General features: G+C 39.4%; 1 protein-coding gene and 2 non-coding genes across 3 annotated transcripts in view; 1 reads left to right on the plus strand and 2 right to left on the minus strand.

Moving 5' to 3' along the window:
* GPD2 (glycerol-3-phosphate dehydrogenase 2) overlaps window positions 1–23,644 on the minus strand; it is a 197,418-nt gene that overhangs the window by 160,212 nt on the left and 13,562 nt on the right. The window lies entirely within an intron of this gene.
* Window positions 1,381–1,451, plus strand: TRNAG-GCC. Its single transcript has one exon. It is a non-coding gene; the product is annotated as a tRNA-Gly (tRNA).
* TRNAA-CGC lies at window positions 1,741–1,812 on the minus strand. Its single transcript has one exon. It is a non-coding gene; the product is annotated as a tRNA-Ala (tRNA).

Here is a 23,644-nt window from a genome sequence, read left to right on the forward strand (position 1 = left end):
CCCTGAGGCACTTCTGGAAAGCTAGAGACCTTCTGAATGCAATTTTAAAACCTCATCTCTCAGAACTGAGGTTCTGAGAGGTGAAATGATTTGAACTTGTTCTTCCATGGGTTACTAAGATTGTAGTCTAGATTTCTTGATTCTCTAATCTCTTTATATCTTTTACATTTTTATAATTCTGTAATGTATTTTTCTTCAAATTCTGCTTTGTATGCACACACTAAAAAAAAGTTCTTAAAAATAAATCTTGATGTAGAAGCTCTTACATTATTTCAGCAGTGTGTTATGATCTTTCTTTAACTCCACTCTTGATATACAGTGTTCCTGAGCTACACATGCAGTATTTCTGGTATAACTACACAGTGATTTATTCTGTTGTAGGCAGAACAGGACAGTGGCTAGGCAACCAAATGTTAAACATGATACCACTTGTGTTCCAATCTTGCCTCTAACAGCCTCAGTTTTCTCATTTGTTAAGTTAGGGTAATTATAAAAATACCTACTTCACTGGGTTGAAGTCCATATATAATGCTATTTACATAGCCCAGCACATAGCAACTGCTATGTGTTTTCTGCTATTTTCTCATGTATTTTTCCCCCCAAAATTCTTCTTGGCTATCAAAGATCCTGCAAATCTCTGGGAGTTTCCCTCTCAGAGATAAAGGGCCAGTAATGCCTAAATCCAGAGCCTTCTCTCTTATATTTAGACTCATTTCCACGAATGAATTTCCTTCACTTTACTTTCTCCCCCTTATATATATTTGGTGTGTGGTTTGCAATTTTACACTTCATGGAAACTAAGGGTAAATGATCAGACTCATACTATTAGAGTAGAAAGGGGTCCCAGGATCAAGTCTCTCACTATTAAGGAAGGGGCAGTTTAGAGAATTTAGGTCACTTGTCAATCACCAATGCTCCAAAGTTCCCTGTTCAGATCTCACAGTTCCAATATACTCTTATAACTTGGTTGCCCCGTCATCCCTACTCCCAAACCCTGACAAATATCTTCATGTATTTGTCTGAATAGCTAAGATAAGAAAAGTAAAAAGGGAGTGGTTGTTCTAAATTATCTAAATATCTGAAGATACAGCTAAGTAATTATGTAATCTTGTGTATACATGACAAAATTTTCACTTGCCCCTTTCACCAAGGACGACTTCGGAGGAAAGAATCTCCTCATAAGGTTCAACAGAAGTAAATATAATGAGAATTTTATGTAAATGTTAACTGAATATTTTATTATAGTTATTTAATTTAAAAAATCCATTGCTTCCTCTGATGTTGAATACATAAATTTATAATTATTAACATAAAAGAATCAGTACACACGTAAACATCTATCTATTCTAGTAGGGCATGGACGAACCACTTTCCCCGTGAGCATTGGTGGTTCAGTGGTAGAATTCTCGCCTGCCACGCGGGAGGCCCGGGTTCGATTCCCGGCCAATGCAACTAGTAATACTTTTCTACCTTACCCCATTTTTACCACACATCTCAGAACCCCAAAAGAAGTTCAATTAAAACGTAGAAACATTGATTTTATGCAAATGGAGAAAGACAAATCAACGATAATTTCCCGTTTTACTTTTTCTTCGAGCAGTCGAAACTGTCGATTACCTGACATTTGCCGTATTTTTCGGGCCTTTCTTTTAGACGTTTTTGGGGGGGGCCCTAGAGTATATGAGCAAAAAGTAATGGACCACATAGTGTTCCGAGATTTAAAAGACTACGCCGGCTGTTTGGAGATGCCGGGGATTGAACCCGGGACCTCACACATGCGAAGCGCGCGCTCTACCACTGAGCTACATCCCCCAGCCGAAAAAACTTTTTCTGGTATAGGTATTCATTCAGTCCAGCGCTAGTCCAATTGCTATAGTTAAATTTTAAGACTTTATTTTGGTGAGCGCTTCTGCGACACCCCGCTTCTACCCTTCCTACACCGCCTTAAACTGCTTCTAGGGTGTATCGGAACTCCATGCAGTCAGCGGGGTGGGCCGCAAATTTGACCAGCTCTCGAGCACTCCTGCCGGACGCCTGGAGCTCGACCAGGGATCCGGTACCCTGCGCCCTGCCAGAGGGGCGGGACGTCGGCGCGCTGAGCGCCCGCCAGAGCTCGACTCCTCTGCGGGCTGACTGCGCAGGCGGCCCGGAAAGCAGAGGTGGGGGGCGGAGCGTTCAGCCCGCCGCTTTGCTGCGGGGTGGAGCCCCGCCTACGACGCCGACTGAGGGGCCAGCAGGCGGGCAGAGCCACGGACGCTGCCCAGGGACCGCAAGAGACTTGCTCCTGAAGCAGAGCGGTGGGGACCTTCTTTGCTCACCCAAAACCCTTTTGGATTTACCTGTATACCACCACGCCCCACCCCCCCCCGCCCCGTCTCAGGAAAACGACGTGTTCACGCCAAATCCCCATAAACTGGGTTTTGTAGGGATTACAGCCAACTCTTGGAGGTAAAAATGACTTCACAACATGTTCTTTGCGTGGGGCCCAAACAGAAAGAAACTGACACCGATACCCTCTTTGTAGCTTAATCTTGTACAAATGATAAAGTCGAGGCGAAGTACCTGCTCAAGATGCACTCTGCTCGGTGTTTGATATTTACACCTTGGGCCCATCTGACTATGTTGTGATAGGAATGTAAGTCACTTAACAGCTACTTTATTGTCCTCTGAACCCTTCCTAACTAACCGCACCTAACTTAATGCACCAGCCCCAAATGAAGAAATGTACCTCGAGTCCTGTTTCCTTGGAAATTGCCTCTCCAGTTGTTTGAGTGTTGGGTCATATGATGAGCTAACTTACATTATAATGAAATGATGTGTGTTTGACCCTTCCCAGTGCAGTTTAAACTGATACCACCCCAGGGAAGTGAAGGCTGACAGAGAGAAGCCTCAGACACCCTGATGGGAAAGAGCAGGGGAGAGATCTGGTGTCAGGGGAGCTGGGCTACCTTCACTTCCAGCCGACCTGTAAGGCTGACCCAGCAAGCAAACGGTGAGGGCCTAGAATTTCCACTGCTCTCCGTTGCAGCAGAGCACCCCTCGTAAATGGAATAGTCAGCAGGCCAAAAGCCAGAGCAGGAAAGCAGAAGTTTCAAAATAACTCTGGGTAAACCACAAGTTTCATAATCAAGTCCTAGATGAAAAATAAATGTTACTGTTTGCTTACAGTAATTTCAACAAATAATGGCTCATAATCAGATTTTGTTTTTAATGAGAACAAGCCACATACTGATCTAATACAGCTATAATACAGAATGTTAAAAAAAAAAAAAAAAAGCCACGTCAGTGGACAGTCATTAAGGAGCTCTACTCCAAACCAAAACATTTCCAAAGCAACCCCTGCTTTCCATCCAGAGGCACTAGAACACGAACACCTTCAGCTGACTCTGAGTCGGGAAACAGAGACAGAACCATTTTTCATCAACCAGGGTTTTCACCAGTGCAAATTACAACTGCGGTATTCAGTTAATTGGAAAGGAAGCACGTTTGCCTTTGGTGACCTCATCTTTGACATCCTCTTTAGGATCCCTTCCTCACATTATGGCTTATTTCTCCATCACCTGAGGCACTTCTTTTCTGGGACTTTGTTCTCAGGCAAGAACCTTTGTTCTTAAGGTTCAGAGCTAAGCCTAGAGAAGGCTTCTTTTAAATTGTTCACCACTCCTACCAGTCCAGGGCCTAACTTGGTGCATTTGATAAAGAAAATGAAGCCAAGCTCTAAAACCAACAGAGAATGTGAAATCGATTTACTGGTCTGGCATAACCCAAGAGAAAGACGGCTTTTTCAGCCATTGTGGTCGATGGGAAAGGTGAAAGAGAAGGCACATTTTTGGATTAGGGAATACTTCTTGAATCCCATCTATTCTATATGCAAATAAAACTGCCCCAGCTCTGCTTGCAGATGAAGAGAGGCTGACCAAGTGTCCAAAATTATGAAGTATTAAAAAGTTCAGTTCTATCTTCCACCCTCAGCACATCTCTCTTGGTTGGGGACAAATTTCCCCAATTCTCAGTCTCTCTCTCTGTCACACACATCGTGCACACGTGCATATGCACACACACACACACACACACACACACCATTCACAACGATTGATCTTACGTCCCCACTTTGAGGCAGGTAACTTTTATCTCTGGTACTGCTTCCACATTTCCTTTCATGTTCTTGCTTCAGTTCATGGCAATCTTCGTCCAGCAGGTATACAGCATCTTTCCCTCTAAGCTGGCAACGAGTTAAGATGTTTATTCCCAGTTCAAGCAGTAGTTCTTACTCCTGTCTGCACATTAGAATTACTGAGAGGGCCTTTGAAAAATGCTGATACTTGCTTGAGCCCCCTCCCAAGCCAATTAAGTCACAATCGCTAGGAGTGGGTCAAGGTATCAGTACCTTTTTTTTTTTTTTTTTTTCCCCCCGTACGCGGACCTCTCGCTGTTGTGGCCTCTCCCGTTGCGGGGCACAGGCTCAGCGACTAATAGCTCAGGGGCCTAGCCGCTCCGTGGCTTGTGGGATTTTCCCGGACCCGGGCACGAACCCGTGTCCCCTGCCTCGGCAAGCGGACTCTCAACCACTGCGCCACGACGGAAACCCGTGCATCGGTATGTTTTTAAACTCCCCGGTTACCCCAGTGTGCAGCTAAGCCCGAGAGCCACTGCTTGAGGGCTATTTTCATGATAACAGCAGATGTCTAGTCATGATTGTTAACTAACCTCATTGTGTTAGTCATTTCACAAAATATACATATATCAAACCATGTTGTGCACCTTAAACTAATACAATGTTAATTATGTTGCAATAAAACTGGGGAAAAAAAAAAACCCAAGAGATGTCTATCACCAGTCCAGTGGTTCTCAAATGTGGCTGCACAGGAAGCACCCAGCAAGCTTTAAAAAAAATTCTGATGCTTGAATCCCATCCCTAAATATACTTATTTAATTGGTCTGAGGGTGGTCTGCGCATAGGAGTTTTTAAAGGCTTCCCAGGTGACTGTAACATGCAGCCAAGGTAGAGAACCATAGCGTTCCAGTAGGTACTTTCTCAAGCTCTTCACCTAGTTATGTGAGCACCCAAGCCTACCAAAATTCTGGCAATGGAGGACTCACTGCCCAGGGCCCTGCACATTGGGAAATTAGCATTGCTAGAGGATGAAAGAAGCTAACGCATTCCAACTTCTCCCTATTTCCCTTCATATAAAATAAAACTGGTGGAGGCAGGTGTTCACGTGCTGAAAACAAACATTTCTTAGCTTCACATATCCTGTCTCCTCTACCCCATCCCCACATTACATTAATGGGTTCCTCCGGTGACCTGTCCCTGCTGACTTGCTGGCCGTTAGAAGGGCTCAAAATGAGACTAGGAAAGGATGGGAGCAGGGCAATCAGCACTTGGCACCTGGGAATGCCCTGTGCTTGTGACTTCCTGGATGAAAAAGGACTGAATTGCTTTACTCAACACTTAAAGGTACAGGCAGCTCTTTGAAATACATTATTTTGCTCCTCAGGGTCATAACTATTAGTAATTCTTCATCACCACAGTTAATTATTAATAACAACCCAAGGGCCAGAAAAGCTACTGGTTACATTTAATTCAAAGGAAGTTAATAAACATTACTCCTTTCACTAGTATCCCAAAGTGAAAAATTATAGTGATCATAATTTGACGTATTTATTGAACAGTGTTAGATTCTACTTGGAAAGATGCAAATTCTATAATTTAGATTCTGGTTACAAATAGATGGAAACAGAAGGAGGTACATATTCAAGATGACACTGAAGAGAGAAAAGATGTTACAAAAAGTCCATACTTCTGGAAACTATCAATGGTCAGTTTAAGAAAGAGTGTTGTAAGGCTGCAAGGAGAAAAAAAAAAATCTATCTGTATGGGGTATGAAAGATTTTTCCAAATGTAGATTATCTGCTCAATGACAGGAGTCTCTGTAGTCTTATACTGGCCCATTCACAAAAGCAGGCAATAGGATCTATTTTCTCTTGTGTGGGTCTCTGACTGAGGTCTTATTTTACCAACTAGCTAGCCCCCTTGAGATTAGATATTGTATTTTATTCTATTCCCCATAGCACCAAGCACTCACTGAGTTCTACTGAGGCATGTAATACATCCTGGCTTTACAATTTCAAGTGGGAAATTGGCTAAAAGGGTGTTTAAGGGTAAATGGACATAAAAGATTCTATTGCAGTGATGAAGATATTCTAAAAGATATTCTAAAACTGGATTATGGTGATGGTTGCACAACTCAGTAAAATTACCCAAAATTACTTAATTCGATAGTTAAAATGGTTGAGTTTTATGGTGTGTAAATTACCCTTCAATAAAGCTTCAAAAGAGGGGGATGTAAGGGAATGGAATGTGTTAACAATGGAATAGGATTAATGTGACAGTGAGAAGTTACACATACAGATTGCACAACTTATCTGAAAAAGAAAACAAAATGACGCACAAAAGAGGAAAAGTGGAGAATAAATGATTTCCTGTGAATGTAGAAAGAAGCAAACAGTGGTTACATAGACAGGGAAACTACTGTTTCCAATAACTGTTACAAGAATAGGGAAGAAGCATTTAGATAAATGTGTGGAACTTCAGAAAAAATTCCATTGCTCTGCAAATATAGATGTATATATTGCATAAATACAATAATAACATATAATACATATATGTGTTAAGGGCTCTGTACATATTTGTTAATGTAAAACATCTCTGATATTAATTCAGTAACTATTGATTGCCTTACGGAAATAGCGATTACAGGAGAAGGAGGTGTCCAAGATGATTCCCAGTATTCTGACTTAAACAATTACGTGCACCGTTGTGTCATTCAATGAAACAGAAAACACTGGAGGGAGAGGGAGCTTTATAGGTGGTTATTAATTCCATTTTTATTCTGTTCAATTTAGGGTGCATTCATCTCTCCAAACGGAGATCTTAAGTAGATACTTAGATGATGAATTTGGAGACAAGAAGAGAGGTTTGGTGTTGAAATATATATTTGAGAAGCACTGGTATAGAGAAAACAAAGTCATGGATTGGATGAGACTATTTAGGGAAAGAACAGGGAATGAGACAAGAAGGGACTGAGGGTTTAGCATTGAGGAACTCTAATACTTAAAGACTGAGAAAGGAGAATGAAAAGGAACAGCCAGGGAGACAGAAGGAAAACCAGAGTAAGATTTCAGGGATCCCAACTGGAAAAGAACGTTTCAACAGGGAGATAAGTTTAAAAACACTACCACCTGAGAAATCAGGTAAAATTTCGATGATTTAAAATGTCCCTTGGATTTAGTGACATGGAAGTCATTGTTTAATTTTAATAATGGTTATTTCACCACAAAATCAAATGTTAATTCTTCTAATATATGCCATGCAATTCAGTTATTCTCTCTGGGAAGTTTTTCTATCTTTCTTCTAGTGGAAGCTCTTTCATGCTCTCTACCTTTTAATACCTACCTTAAAGAAACTATTTCTTTTGAAGCAAATTCATCTGGAAATTAGTGAGATCCAAGGAATCAAGAAAGAACAAGAGACACAACTACCTTTAGTCATAGGAGAATTTTCAAATACGAAAGATTCTTCTTTTTTAATTTCCTTGTCTTAGAAAAGGTCACATGTGTTCATTTTACTCATTCACCTATTCAGTGAAGATCTGTTGATCACCTACCACATGCTAGGCACTGTGCTTGGAACTGGGGATAAAAAAGTGACAAAGTTAGTCCTGCCCCCAGCCTGACTGTACTTAGGGGTAAGCGAGGAAGCAGTGAATATAAAGAAAGCATTGACAGTACCGTAAAGGCTATGGTAGAAGGAACTAAGAATTCCATGTGAACACCCAAGAGGAACACATAATCCAGACCAGGGGATCAGGGAAGGTTTCTGTGGAGACTTGAAGTATGAGTAGCAGTTAGCCTACTGAGGATGGATAGGGATAAGGATGAAGAAGAGCAAACTATGCAGCAAGAACAGAACATGCAATGACCTCGAAGCCAAGAAGATCATATACCTCTCAGGAGTAAAATATATGTAGTGGGGGGTGTGTGCTGTGTTGTGGAATATGACAAGGAAGAGAGGAAGCTGGAGAGTAGACAAGGTCCAGTTTATGCAGGGTCTTGTAAATATCGTAAAAGCATATAGAGCTGTGAGAAACCATGCAGAGTTCTACAGAGGAAAAGAACGTGAGATTTTATTTTTAGAAAAAGCATTCTGGCTGAAATTTATAGAACATATGGAAGTAGGTCCCAACAGGAAGCAAGGAGACCACTGGAAGCTTCCTTCTGGCATCAAGCAAAGAAATGATGGGCTCAGGCAAGAGATGATGATTTAGAGGTGCACTATCAAATATGGTAGCCACTAGCAACGTATGTCTATTGAAATATGGCTAATCCAAATCGAGAAGGTAAAATATCTCATTAGTAGCTTTTTTCATGATGACTACATGTTGAAATGATAATATTTTAATATATTGGATTAAATAAAATATAGCGTTAAAATTAATTTCTCTTTCTTTTTACTTATCGTTAATAGAAAATTTTTAATTTTACACATGTGGCTCACATTATAGTTCTATTGGACCACACTGATTTAGAGACTTTGCATGGGAAATGGAGGAGGAGAAAATTGAACGAATAAAGAGATATTGAGGAAATGGGTTTGGCAGAGCTTTTATATCAATTGGATATGGGGGATATAAGGAAAAGAAAGGAGTAAATGATTCCAAAGCTTCTGACTTGAGCAACTAAATGAAAGAATGGTAGATTGAAGAGGGTCCAGGGATAAGAAACGTTTTTTGTTTTGTTTTTAATTTAAGGGAAAAGAAGATTCAATATGTTTGAGTAAAAATATGGAGTCAGAAGAGAGGGAGACAACAAAGATATGTGAAGAATATCTTAAAAGTCTCCCTCAAAGAAGACATGTCTACCTTCTTGAAGCAAGAGAAAAGTGTGAACAGATGGGTTCTGGCATATAGTTAATTGTATAGATTTGGAGGTAGTAAATTTAAGACATTTCCATGAAAAAAGCTTCTGTTTCCCTTTGCAAAGAAGAGAGTCCATACACATGGCCTTATTAGACAAGTTATTGTGTGTAAAGGGTTGATGAAAATGGAAAAAGTCTAAAGGAGCTGGAAGGATTTCCAGGCAGCACTGAAACCCAGATGAGGTTAAAGAGAGAAACGTGGAGAGCCAGTGGTCAGCAGTAGGCACAGAGAAAGGGGAATGCCAGATTGCCTGGGTAGAGATTCGAAGGTGCCCATGGTGAAAGGACAATGGGGCCAGGAATTTGGGAATCGACAAGAGTACAACTGAAGAGATGAACATACAATCTAAGATTTTCCTAAACAGTAATAAAGAGAGGAATGGGTTGACCAGATGCTTGAAGAATTCCTTGAGGTCAAATGAGAGAGCTGTGCTCAGTGGGATCTTTGGAACAAATATTTCAAAGATGGGGAAGTTCAGGGTGATGACGTCGCCATGGGAATGGGTATCTAAGGTAGAGTGGAAGTGGTTAATAAAGATGAGATGATCAAGGAACTGAAAGGCTTGAGATATTCACAGGGACATTAATTCACCTCAGGAAGATGGTGGGGTCTGGGTGGAGCAGGCCATGAGCCCAATGCATGTCTTTAAGGAACGGAGACAGGGAGGGGTGGGGATTGGTGAGAGGAGAGAAGTAGATTTATAGTAATTATCCAATACATGTTCGTTTCTTTTAACAGTTCACCTACAAATTGATAATTCTATTTTGTAATTTCACATTAGAATAATATTCCATTCTTTCCACAAACATATGGAAACACCATATATCTACTTTCTCTCTCTCTCTCTCTCTCTCAACATACACACACATTCACAGATGCTCCCCACTGCTGATGTACATTAATCCAGTTTTTTAGACAAAACTGTTACAGAAATTGGGGGTAAATGTGTTAAGTTGTGCATTTTCTTTTTGTGATACAGATAGAAAAAAAAAGATGTACAGTTTCTTAGCATCATTAATAATAGAAACTTCATAAATGTGCTCAAACAATAGCTTCTAAAGGTTAGAGGCAGGCCATGCTGGTATATGCTGAGGAAGCATCTTTAGACAGATTTTTATAGTGAAAAGAATGCTGAACTAGGAGTCAGAAGACCTGGTATCCAAGCAGATTGTCAGTTATCAGTTAGGTGTTCGGGGCAAAACATTTACCCTTGCTGAATCTCCACCTTCTCATCTGTAGAAGACAGGTGGCTTTTACAGCTCCTGCAACTCAATAGGGTTTTTGTGAGGATTCAGTAAGAAAATGTACTGAAAATTCCTTTGTGGCCTGATAAATACTCATATAAGTTATCTGAGAGGACTCCTGACCTAGTTCCAGTAAAAATTTATCACAGTTCCTATAGTACTGATAATATTCACATTCATAATGGGGAATTATGAATTGAATCAAATTCATGATTGCTGAAGGATGGTTATACTACTTGTTTACTGATTATTGATTACTCTGAACTTTTGTGGGATTTCTTTTCTTGTTTAGAGGAAGTACCAAAATGTAGCACCTCTTTTAGATTTCCCTAAAAGTGTGGACCTTGGGTCATCTCACTGGAGTCACCTGAAATGTTTGTTTAAAACACAGTTGCCTGGACTCAGCATCTAGAGATTCAGCCCTTTGGGCTAAGACTCAAGAACTGTATCCAGGTGTGACGCTACACACTATAAAAATTTTATAACAACTTTGTTGAGATATAATTCTCCCATTTATGGCGTACAATTCACTGGTTTTTGGTATAGTCACAAAGTTGTGCAACTATCACGATAAAATTCGAAGCCTACTGGGTTAGTTAAAAGTTTCATGGAGATGGCTGCTCTGTGGTCCAGGTATAAAGAACCCTCCCCCACCCCCAAGGATAAAGACAGATAAAAGACAGAATCATCGCACACCATCAGACCTGTATGCTTTCTGAGCACTGGTGCCCTCTGCTAAACAAATGTTCTGCATTTTCAAAAAGGGTTAGGAGACAGTACAGAGAGAATGCCATTGCTGCATGGCCAAGTTGCTGAACCTGTGGACCAGAAAGCGTTCGCAAGGGGAAAGAATCACGATTAGGCTAAGGTTCCTCAGCTCCTTTTAAGGAGAGCTCTCTGATCTAAAGGTCTTTTTCTCTTAAGGATTCAGGATCAATGCAACTTCCTAGTATCTTTTGACAGGGCATGTCTTTAATAGCTTATTGACATTTTCAGTTTGTCAGCTTCTAGAACTCCATTGTTGACTCAGTTCCATTTCTGTTTAATTAGAGGGGACAGACTTTTAAACAAAAACACTTCATTGTTCCGGTAAACGGTAACCTACATGGTAAAGTGTGAGCCAGAAACACCCATGACTTTAGAAGGAGTCACAACTCTATTTAGGCTGATGTTTTAAGAATTTTGCAAAGTACTTTTCTTACTCTATGGGGAGAAAAATGTTCTGGAGAAGCATACTGGGAAAGCTAGGTAAGTTTCTTTTCTGGTTTTTGCAGAGAGGGCTTCTTATTTAGTTTTCAGTGTGGTAAATTTCTTGAGCATCATATTCACTTCTGAGTATTATATATACATACACACATATACATGTATACGTATATGTATACACACGTATACATGTATACGTATATGTATACACACGTATATGTATACACACGTATATGTATACGTATACACACGTATACATACGTATGTATGTGTGGGTATGTCTGATACATATACATACACACCCCTAGGCGTCTCTTCTCTTCTGTTAGAACTGATAGTCACTCTAGGGAGGTCATATCAACAACATCTGAATTTGATTACGAGGCTTAAAAACAATACCAACAAATCCCCACAAACTCTTATAGAGGGTTTAGACCAAACCTTCCTTTTCATAGATGAGAAAATTAAGGGTCCGACAGTAACTTTGAATTCAAATACACTTTCCTGTTTCCTTGGAGTAGGTAGTCATACCTCTAGAGGAAGTTTTCTTGAATGAAAGTTAAGGACTCAATGAAATGTGATTTTCAGGGTAAACTCTAAGAGCTGTAATGAAGTAAGCCCTAGTCTCGGTTAATAGCCAAGTGTTCTGTTTTCAAGATTACGACATTAAAATGAAAGAGTGGAAGTTATGTTTTAAAATTGGGTGTTTTCCTCTGCTGTATGCAAAGACTGTCAATTCAGTATAAAGTTCAGCTCAAACTATGCTAATGGTTTCCGAATTCCAGAGACCTCTCTGGAAACATTGTTCCCTCTCTGGGAACAGCTGGTGATGTGTGGCAATAACCCATCTTAGTTTAAAGCATGGGTCCCCACATTACCCTTGTTTATACGTCTTGAAGCAGCCCCTAGTTCCAGGAAATACTTTGTCATCATGCACTTGACAATTTTTGGTTGCCATCAACCACGTCACAAACTTAACACTCAGTTTTCCCAGTCAGTCTTTCCAGGGACCTAACTCACCTCTGTCTGTTTGGGTTTCCATGCTGACATTTAGAAAAACAACAGACACTCGACTCATAAAGCCCTTTCTCTATATTCATGCTAATTTTAATATTGACTTTCTCCTAAAAGCTCCAAAATATTTTAAGGATTTTTTCTCTCTTTTTTTTTTTTTTTTACAAGATTCAGCTTCCAGCTTGTATTTTTTAAGTGCTTCCAAATTTTTTCTTAACATATGTTGCACAAAGTCTGTCCTATTAACAGAACCACTCCTCTTCCAAATAGTATAAAAATCCAAAGATTTAGCCTTTCAGCGAGCATTTCTAGGTTGTACCATTAATTTGAGCTTTGTCTTTAGCTCAAATCAATTTGTTTAAATTAGGTTCTCCCAAGTCTCTTATCTATGATCATCAAAGATTTGGAGTTCAAATCCATTTCTGGAACACCACTTTGGTGTTTTATCTGGATGGGGACACATTTCTTTATACTCATGAGGTCAGTGAAAGATTTTTAAAAAATGAACACAGCAGGATAACATTTGCTTCTAACATTTTTGAGCAGCTCTCCTTTGCTTCCTCTTTTCACTCAGAAAACTATGTAAAATCATAGGATTTGATAATTATGTGTAACAAAGTAAGAATTTTAGAGAGGCATTATTGTGTGTGATTAAGCACTTTGATGCTGGAACCAGATTGCCTGGGATTGAATCTTAGTTCTCTTACTTCCTACATTAACAACCTTGAGACAATTGCTATCCTTCCTGTGCCTCAGTTTCTAAACAGGAATAACAAAATCTAAGTGGAGATTGAGTAGTAAATATATGCAAAGCACTTAGAACTGGACCTGCCACATAGAAGTAATAAATGTTAGATATTTCTACATAACTGAATTAAATATAATAAAATTCATAGATTAGTTACCAGGAACACAGGAACCATCAGGAACCATAGCGTTTGGAGGCTATACACACAAGATCCCTGGGATACCTAAACAGGAAAATTCTGGGAGGAATTTGAGAGAAGTTCCTTACTTTTTACTTATGGCTTTGAATTTTTACTTTATTGTCTTATTTATTTATTGCCTTGAGGAATATTAATTATTTCCTTGGATTTCAACTTGCATCATAAAGAAATAATCCTTTGGGAAGAGGTATTTAAGGACTCCTCTATGGCTGTTACTGTGATCATATTCTAGTTTGATATCCATTTCATGATAGGGTTGGGATCTGAATGAAACCTTTTCCAAATGATTTTGACGAATCAGAGCCATCATGATCTTGGAATTCTTCTGTAACAAAGGCACCAGAAAAAACTGGAGAAGTCTGCAGGGCAGAGAGGGCAGGAGGGTTGCTTTCTCCCACCCATTAGGAAGGTCATTCATAAACACTAACCAGATCTCCCATAGACTTGTGGCAAGGCTAGAAGCTGAAACAAATATTTAGAGTGTAATTTAGGAAGATTAATTCTTAGATAAAGGCAATGATCCAGCTGTTACATAGAAGTTTCTGCTTATAAGCTTACTTGACCATTGTTGAAATACTCAAGCTATTCACAAGACTTCACTTGTTCATTAAAGGAATAGTCAGAGACCATGATTTAAGAATTCTCCATTGGAGAATGGAGATTAAATAGATTTAACTCTTCAATGGGAATAAAATATAGGACAATTTACTATGCAGGTATATATGCCTGTGAATATGAAGAGAATAGTGATGTTCTTAAAGATTAGGTGCCTAAATAATGATGGAGACTCATTTGGGATATATGAATTCAAATTCCGTATGTTCTATGCCCAGGAATTCAGCAATTTTTCATTTGCTGTCTTCCGTCGTTCTCCAGCCCTGCCATCTAGGTAAACCTCACCTTCCTGAGCAGGTTTCAGGACTTTCATTTCCTTCTCATCTCCTTCAACACTTGCATTATATCAGGCTGTTCACTCAACTGTACTACAGCTTTACAACAGTATCCTAACCCTCCACTCAACCTCTCAAGATGTCATCAGATAGGCTGTTGGCAGTTCCATGGGTGGCATGGGCCATGGACCTCCCAAAGGCAAACATCCTATGTATGTTCAGCTACAATCCATGCCTCCAGATAGGTTTACAACTAAAGCCAGAGGGCGGGCTATCTGTTCTGGGAGGCCCAGAGGACTATGCAGTGGTAGGAGAAAGGCCATTGTGACTCCTGACTTAAATATACGCTCTAGTATAAATGCACAACTTATACCTCACCCGCACTCTGCATCTTTCAAACTAATTGTTGGGCTTGGCCCTGCAAATATAGAAATGGATGAGACCTGATCCTATCTTTAAGGACTGTATAGCCCAGGAAATTGACACTCTGAGACAACAGGGTCAGAAAGAAACAAAACAGCACTTGTATTTGAATAGAGAATGTCTCCAAAGTGCAGAAAAAAAAAAATACTGAAAAATTGAAATGACAATTAAATCAGCTGAAGTAGTTTTTTTTTGCCTATAAAATGACCAAGTCAGACTATAACAACATCCACTCTGTAATAAAAGCTAAAGCTTCACATATATGTCAGCTCCTACAGAAAGGGTAAACACTAGCCTTTGTGGCTTTGACATTCTGAAATAAGGAGGGTTAAAGTAGTTATATAGATTTACAGAGATTTTAAAGTAAGAAATTTCCAGATAATTAAATGATTCAGCTTTTTACTGGCCTTTAATTTATAATCTCACTTGTGAATCCATGGAAAGGCTGATTTAAAAATTAAGACAGCTTTTAATTAGGATAGATCATTAAGCAGGACCATTTGTATTTGATTCAAGGAATCCTTGAATTGTTACATATTTTACCCTAATCTCAGAAATGTGTCAATATGTATGTTAAAGTAACTTTCACTGTTTATTACTTTTAGACTATCAATAGCATATAACCCAAAATTGTCTAAATTTATGATTTTAATAACTAAAAAAAAAAGTCTCAGAAGCACCTAGGCAGGCTGTACAGAAAGGAACAAAAAGCCATCTTCACACCTGTACAATAACACCTTCCCAAGACAACGGAGAAACATCTGAAGAGATTTAAAGAAAAAAATAACTAAACTATTTACACCTGGACAAGCTGTCTTTCAGGCATCAGGGAACAAGGAAGAAATTCTTAGGTGTGCATTGTCTCAGAAAATAAGGTACCGTGCAGTTATAATCTGGAGAACTCAGAGATGATTCAAAATTAAGATTTAAAAAATGCAGAAGTAGTGATATGAAAGAACTTGCATAGTTTTACTTACATAGTGTGGCCTTCTTTCATTAATCCCATTGAAAATGTGACATCAGATCAGTTCTGCAGACTTGGAACAATCTTAATCTTCAGTGCTTCCCTAATCTGTTCTTTCCTCTTTTTTCTTTCTCTTTTCCAATTACCTGAACATGAATGTTTATTTGCAAGTCTGTACCTCTCAATTTATAATGAACCTCTGTCCGTGTTTAGTGACAACCTAAAATAATACCTGTTGTTCTCCAGTTTTATCACTTGTTTAAAAATGATAAACAACTCTGGTTAATGATTATACTTGTTTATCTCTGATCCTTCCAAAATATCTCACTAAAATAAACATAAAGGAATAAAAAAAAGGTAAAAACTCACAGGAGGAAAAATAATGTGAGAAGAAATGAGTGAAAAAAGGAGGTCAACAAATTTGAAAGAAGGAAAGCAGATGGATGACTCCTGAGAAGGCTTAGGAATACACCAGGTACCTAAAAAGCTGGGAATAGTGGCTGGAATTGAAAATGGAAAGAACAGCCATTAGCCTCTCATATCTTCATGCCACACTACCCAGTGACACAGCTACCCACACACATGACCACCCCATCTAGGGAGCTATCACCCTCCCAGGCAGGTTCCCAGTTTATGGATGGATCTCCTTCTATATTTGGCAAGAACCAGAGATTCATTTTCCAGAAGAATTAAACTATAGGGAACCCACACTAAGACAAAAGAGAATGGGAAGTGAGCCCCTGCAAAGATAGAAAACAGGGGGAATATATGAAATTCCTGTAAAATATCAAGACATCTCAGTTCTATTCCCTGTTCTGTACCTAGAAGAGATCATCAGACAGGAAATTGGAATGTGTGGTAGGCAGAATAGTGACCCCCCCCAAAGATGGTCCTAATCCCCCAAACCTGTGAATATGTTATGTTTCATGGCTAAGGGGAATTAAGGTTGCAGATGGAATGAAGGTTGCTAATCAGCTGACCTTAAAGTAAGGAGATTATCCTGGATTATTTGAGTAGCCCAAAGTAGTCAGAGTGTCTTTTAAATACGGAAGACAGAGATAGAAAAGTAAAAGTCAGGGTCAGAGTTATAAGATATGAGAAAGGCTTGACCAGCCATTGCTGGTTTTGAACATGGAAGGAGGCCATGAGGAAAGAAATGTGGTCAGCTGCTAGAAAGTGGAAAAGGCGAGAAAACCAATTCTCCTGTAGACCTTCTAGAAAGAAAAATAGCCTTGATTTTAGCCTAGTAAGACCTGTTTTAGAATTCTGAACTACAGAACTATCAAATAAATTTGTGTTGGTTTAAGTCATTGTGGCAATTTACTACAGCAGTCATAGAAAATTAACACAAAGGATCTGGCCCAAATAAAAAGCCAACAATACTGACATTTGGACAGCTAGGTCCCTCTCCTTTCACCCTGCAGCAGTGAAGCCTCAAATCGGCCACATCCCTCTCACTTCACATCGCCTCACTCGCATACACATGCACAGAGCCTCCAATTAGCATACAGAGCTTCCATCTAGAACCTAAGAGACAGCCCACTATCCCCAGGAACGTGAATGCCACCTCCAAAATACAAAATAGGAGTACATATTTTTAAAAGATAAATTTGAATGCAGAAGAAACAGAAATGTGGAGGACAGAAAAATTGTGCTTAAAATGTATAATTAATATAATCAGAAAACTAAGTGACATATTGTGTCCATAAATCAAGAAGAATATGTTATTGAAGAAAAAGAAGTAGAGAGGAAGAAAAGAATAAAAGTTCACAGAAATTAAAAAGCATGTCAGCAGAATTTTTTAAAATTAGTAGAGTGTTTAGGACATATAGTTGGGGAAGTCAGCCAGAGAAAATAATATAAAAGGCAAAAAGATGAGCTACAGGAGAGGAAAAATAAGAAAATCAAGCATGCCAATACAGGAGATACAAAATCAGAACAGTAAGAATTTGAAAGAGAGAGAGGCAAATTGATAAAAAGAAATGATCAAAGAAATAATATAAGAAAATATCCTGTTACTGAAGAACATGTTTCTGCAGAGTTCTTGGTACAATGAATAGAAAAAGACAGACATCAAAGCTCACAATAAGATTTTAGAACACCTGAGACAGAGGTAAGAACTTCCAGAGAGAAAGCGGAGACCACATTCAAGGAAGGGTAACTGCAAACCCAGGATGCCAGAAGAGTGGAGAAATGCCTTTATTGCACCAAGAGAAAATGTTTAGTCTTGAATTACCTACCCACCCAAACTATCAATTGAATGTGAATGAATAAAAATTTGGCAGGCAAGCAAGCTCTCAAAAAGTGGCCTTCCAGTGCATGATGTGCTCTACTAAATGAAGGAGTACAGTGAAAGAGGGAAGAATCTTTAGAAAATAGTCAACACAGAGTAGTGAGGGGAATCCCAGGACAACAGCTATGCAGAGGACCTGGAAAGCGGTTAGTCTGTGTCCCTGGAACAGGAGGACAGTTGGGATGAGGTGATAGCACAAAAAAAGTAAGCAAGCCAGCAAGCCAGAGGAACTTGATATGTTTGACTCTATTGATATGTTTTTCATTTCAGTGGGAGAGTTTAATTTTTTAAAATTAATATTAAAAATTTGGGGAAGTTAAGTAATGTTAGATGTATAGAAAATAAAGAAAACTTATAATAACAACAACCAAGTCAGACAGTAATTCACTCTGGAAGGCAAAGTTATAGAAGAAAGGAAGTATCATCATAATAAATTACATACTCATCTGTAAACAATATTTATATGGACACAGCAACACAAACAATTTATGTTTATTTAACCAAAAATTGTGATATAATATTTGGAGGATGAGAGGAAGAGTGGAAGGTTGCTAAGTACTCATATTCTAGAGTTGAGAGGTAGCAGTTAAAGTTTAAAATCAATAACTATAAATGGCACTAAAAGCATTAGGACACATGCCAGTACAGTCTCTAGAAGATACAGCAAAAAGAACTGAAAGTGGTTATCTCTGGGAAGATGGACTAGAAGTGGATCCACTAGGAGAGGTGGAGCAGAGGACTTCTGCGTTTGTATTTATCTTTTAAAATTATGTGCATATACTACTTTGATTTTAAAAATTAAAATAAAAAATGGCTAAACTATTTACTAAGTTGTGAGCCACACTGAGAGAATTATTACATGTTAAGCCCCTCCCCTCCCCTCCATAAAACAGAGCTACATATAGTAATAGTGGTCACTTTTATTGCTAGGAAGCTTGAGTTATGAGTTTCACATCTTTAAAACTCATATTGATTACAAGTCATTTTTTTTAATTGGGAAAGACTAATAAACCATCCAGTGGTAAATATTATCTGTCATCTAGGACAAATGAGCATTTTTTTGTTAATTATGCTTAAAACATAAGTATAAATACCTTTCCTCAACTATATAGAACAAATATTTGATGCATACTAAAAATTAGAGATGGTATTTCAATGAAATTTCTATTTTTGTCTTACTTTCTGCCATCCATCCTTTCTTTTTACTTTACACTTCTGTATTTTCCCATTTTAAAAACTTGACTAGGGCTTCCCGGGCTTCCCTGGTGGCGCAGTGGTTGAGAGTCCGCCTGCCAATGCAGGGGACATGGGTTCGTGCCCCGGTCCGGGAAGATCCCACATGCCGCGGAGCAGTTGGGCCCGTGAGCCATGGCCGCTGAGCCTGCACATCCGGAGCCTGTGCTCCGCAATGGGAGAGGCCACAACACTGAGAGGCCTGCGTAACGCAAAATAAATAAATAACTTGACTAGATACTTCTCTTATAATCAAGAAAGGTATATATTAGCTTAAAATGACATACAAAATTTGGTATATAACAATATACACACACATAGGAGAAAGACGATAACGCTAAATTTTAATGATGGTTATCTTCGCTGGTGGCAATAAGAACCTTTTCTCCCTTCTCATTTTCTATATTTTTCAATCTTCAATAACAACAATTTAGTACTTTTTTTTTTTTTTTTTTTTTTAAATTTATTATTTATTTTTGGCTGCATTGCGTCCCCGTTGCTGCGCGCGGGCTTTCTCCAGCTGCGGCTCGTGGGCTGTAGGCACGCGGGCTTCAGTAGTTGTGGCGCACGGGCTTCGTTGCTCCGCGGCATGTGGGATCTTCCCGGACCAGGGCTTGAACCCGTGTCCCCTGCATTGGCAGGCGGATTCCCAACCACTGCGCCACCAGGGAAGCCCCAACAATTTAGTACTTTTAAGTATTAAGTAAATAACATAAATAACATTTAATACTGGAAGCTTCTTTCATTTTAACCCAAACTACTTTAATGCAGGCAGTAAGGGTATGTATAGGAGGCTGCTGTATGCAGGTAGCCAATAGCAAGTATATTTAGGAATAAAGCTATGGAAGGGCCTGTGGTAATTCCTCCAACTTCAATTCTCCTCCAGCCCATTGGGTGGCAGCCTTTTGGTTTTGTTGGGATTTACAGCATCTCCAGCTTTGGGGACTGGTCCTGGCGTGTTAAATTGATTAGGGTAATCCCATTTCCCTTAGCACCGGCATTGGTTCAGGAACAGATGCATCATGGCTGAGCCAGTCAATGCACGGCATTCTCTGGTCATAGTCACTGGCTCAGGGGTGGTCCAAACTCCTTAGGACTGGAATTTGGCTCCTGGTTTTAGGAACTGCATTCCTTCTCACCATGTGGATCTCTCACTATGTGCAGCCACATTGAAGAGGTAGCCCAGAGACAAAACCAAAACAGAGAGGAGGGTAGAACAGAAAGAATCATAGAAAATTAGAGCCAAGTCTGTTTAAATAATACCCTATGCCCAACAAAAGATCTAGACTTTTCACTTATCTGAAACAATAAATCACCTTTATTGTCTAAGCAGGAGTTATCAAACTTTGCAAACTAAAGTATTTTACCTAACCAGCATAGGAAGAGAAAATTTTGAGAGTTTCATATATACCAGGCACATTACACATGTTATCTCACTTAATCTGCACAAAACCACTCTGTTACATTTTAAGGTCAGGAAACTAGTGATAGTAATGATGGTAAATTACCCAAGGTCAAAACCCACAATAGTTTTGCTAACTTTGATTTTGCTAAGAACCTTGTTTAAAAGTACCATGTTTTATCACAAGAATTTCATAAAAGGAAGAACATTCCAGTAAAAAATTAAGATAGCCATGGTCTGAGAACAAAAGACAGTCCTTTTCAAGAAAGGACTGTTGCTATCACGACACAAATATTTTCACTTCAGCAGGTGAAAGCTCCGTCATGGGTGGGTGCTGGGCCAGCTGCATAAAATGTCATGTTCTGATTCAGCAGGACTTAAGGTCTGGAAATGGAGTTTTTCCATAGTCCTCCAGGCAATTCTGATGAGTAGCCATGGTGAACTACTCTTCCGGGAGACATAGGTATACTTCAACTGGAACAGGTCCCTATTGCCTGCTTTCCCCACAAGTTTCTTTCCTGTTCTCCAATCTGCTTCTATTTGCACTTCAGGCTGTACACCTCAGCCTGGCAGATCCACGAATCATGTCTCCTCTGGCCCTCAGTTTCTAATAACTAAACATCATTTCTCTTTCTCTTGTTGCCTCAGAGATTACCTCATTCCATTTTGATAATTGTTTTCTTATTCAAAACTGCTCAGGGAAGAAAGGAAGTCTCTATGAGCCATCAACCACAAGCTCACAGAAAGGAAACAGTGACATGCCTATTCCCAGAGACCTCACACCTCAGGTACTTACCTTGGAAGGTGAACAGCAGTTCAACCTGATCCAAAATAATTTATGATTGCAACCTGCATCAATAATTTTATCTATGTCATATTCTTTGGAGGAATGGGATTATACTGCATTTTGAAAATAAATTTAATGATTCATATGGTCTGATGATAATACAATTCAGGTCACTAAAGAATTGTTCAACAATTGATGCTTTCTCTGTTCTTTTTCCCACAGTTTCCAAGATCAAAGACTTATTGTGTTCATTTCTAGAGCTCAGCTATTGTTCCCTTTCCCTTCCTCTTACTCTCTCTCTAGCCCTTTTTCTCCCTTCTCCCTCCTCTGCACCTTGCCTCTGCTACTGATATTTCTGGCATCTGTCCCTCACTCTGTTAACCTTCCCAAAGTGAGAAGATCTGATTATGTTTGTCTGTCATTACCTAATAAGTTGCATTCCTACTGGGCAGCTTTTGGCTCAGGTACTGATCCCTTGGTCTAATCAATAATGATCACGGTAGCAGGACTGGTTTCATTCTAAACACTCAGCTTCTTTTCTCCAAAGGTTTTAGTAGAGGAAGTGTAGCTGGCAAGTCCTCTGAGGCTCCATAACCCACTGAGTACAGTCTGGCTTAGCAAACACCTGAAAACTTCCCAAGCAAGATTTGGCTAAGGAGAGAAGGAGAGAGCAAGTAATCATGCGTAATGACTGCTCTATCTTTCTTCTTTAAAATGGGGAAATGGAAGTATTGTCTAGATCTTCTCAGCCACATGTGGGGTGAGGGGTTGGGGGGGAAGCCCGGACAGGTATTTATTTGCAAATTTAACAACCTCAGAATGAATTCCTGAAGGTGTGAGAACTTGACTCCCTGCTTTCACTTGTCTTCATAGCGTGATGTGACTCCCGTCAACCTCTGCAGTCTCTTCTCTCACTCTTCCACACATACAGAATGCCCAACTCTAATTATTTGCAGTTCTCTGATTGTTCCATACACTTGCAGAAGCAGCTCCCTCTGCCTTTTCAACCTTTCCAAACTTTATTCACCTGGCCCACTTCTACTTGAATTCCAGATTCAACATAAGCATGATCTCCATGAAGTCTCATGAGTGTTCTTGGTAGCTTCTGTGGGAGACACCATTCCTTGCCAACGAAAGGTCATTCCTCTTTTTATTCTTTCAAATGGAGCCCCAGGTTTGTTCAGAAATCAGGCAACAGTCTCTAGTTCTCAGGAAATATGGCTTCAGCAGCTGGTCCAAGGACTGTCATGGGACCAATTTGGAGCCAAGAAGATGTTAAGAGAAGTCTGTTGAAGAGTTTTCTCTCCTTGATGAGAAGACAATGTTCAAGGATATTGCCCACACACCTCCTGCTTCCTGCATTTGTAACATGCTTTTGCTGAGACAAGGGTGCCAGAACACTTTTATGCTGCAGCCATCATTTGACATTGAGGAGAAGGCCAGTGGCATTGCAGAGATAGCAGCCTTAATGTCATTAAGCCACTGAGCGAAAATGTGTTGATGCCACTTCTAGTTGATTTTTTTGTCACTTGCAGCTAAGAGCATTCCTAACTGCTACCTCCTCTGTGCACATATGCAATCACTGAAGTGTCCCCGTCACCGCCTTAGAATCAGTTCTGCCTGAGAGTGAAAACACCTTCACTCTTAAGGAGTATTATATCAATGATGACAGGAAAGCATCTGTAATTGGGTATATGTGGGCACATGCTTACAAGGCCAATAAAAATAAGGCAGCTACACTGGCAAAAAGATCTCAAGCTATCATTAAGTGGTAGAGTTTAGTATAAATCCAAATTGACCAGGCAAGTTATCTTTGCAGTATGCCTGCATACAGAAATATGAGAAAGAAAATTTTTAGCTGAGTAGAAATAAAAAAAAAAAAAATTCTGGTCTAATGATTTTCAAAGTCTCACAATAAGAAGACCAAACCTCACATTATGGGAGCCAAAAATCATCCATCATCAGCTATATATGTTTCTTGGTCTATATTATTTCTGTCCCAGACATTGTAAGTCTGGACTTCTCCCAGAGAAGAGAACTGTCATCCTGTCACATGATTGCAATTGGCAAGTCTTACCAAGAAAGTTTGGCAGATTCTTAGAACAGGACTAACATATGTTTTATATATGTGTGGGTAGGTGTATATATAGCCATCCATCTACATACATATATGTACACTTATTTATTTATAAGTCTTAGTTAAAGTTAGAAAAATTAATTTAGATGCATATGGATAAGTCACACAAATTAGCACTAGTTTAAAAGG

The sequence above is a fragment of the Phocoena sinus genome, chromosome 7 (genome assembly GCF_008692025.1).
Source record: "Phocoena sinus isolate mPhoSin1 chromosome 7, mPhoSin1.pri, whole genome shotgun sequence".
NCBI lineage: Eukaryota > Metazoa > Chordata > Mammalia > Artiodactyla > Phocoenidae > Phocoena > Phocoena sinus.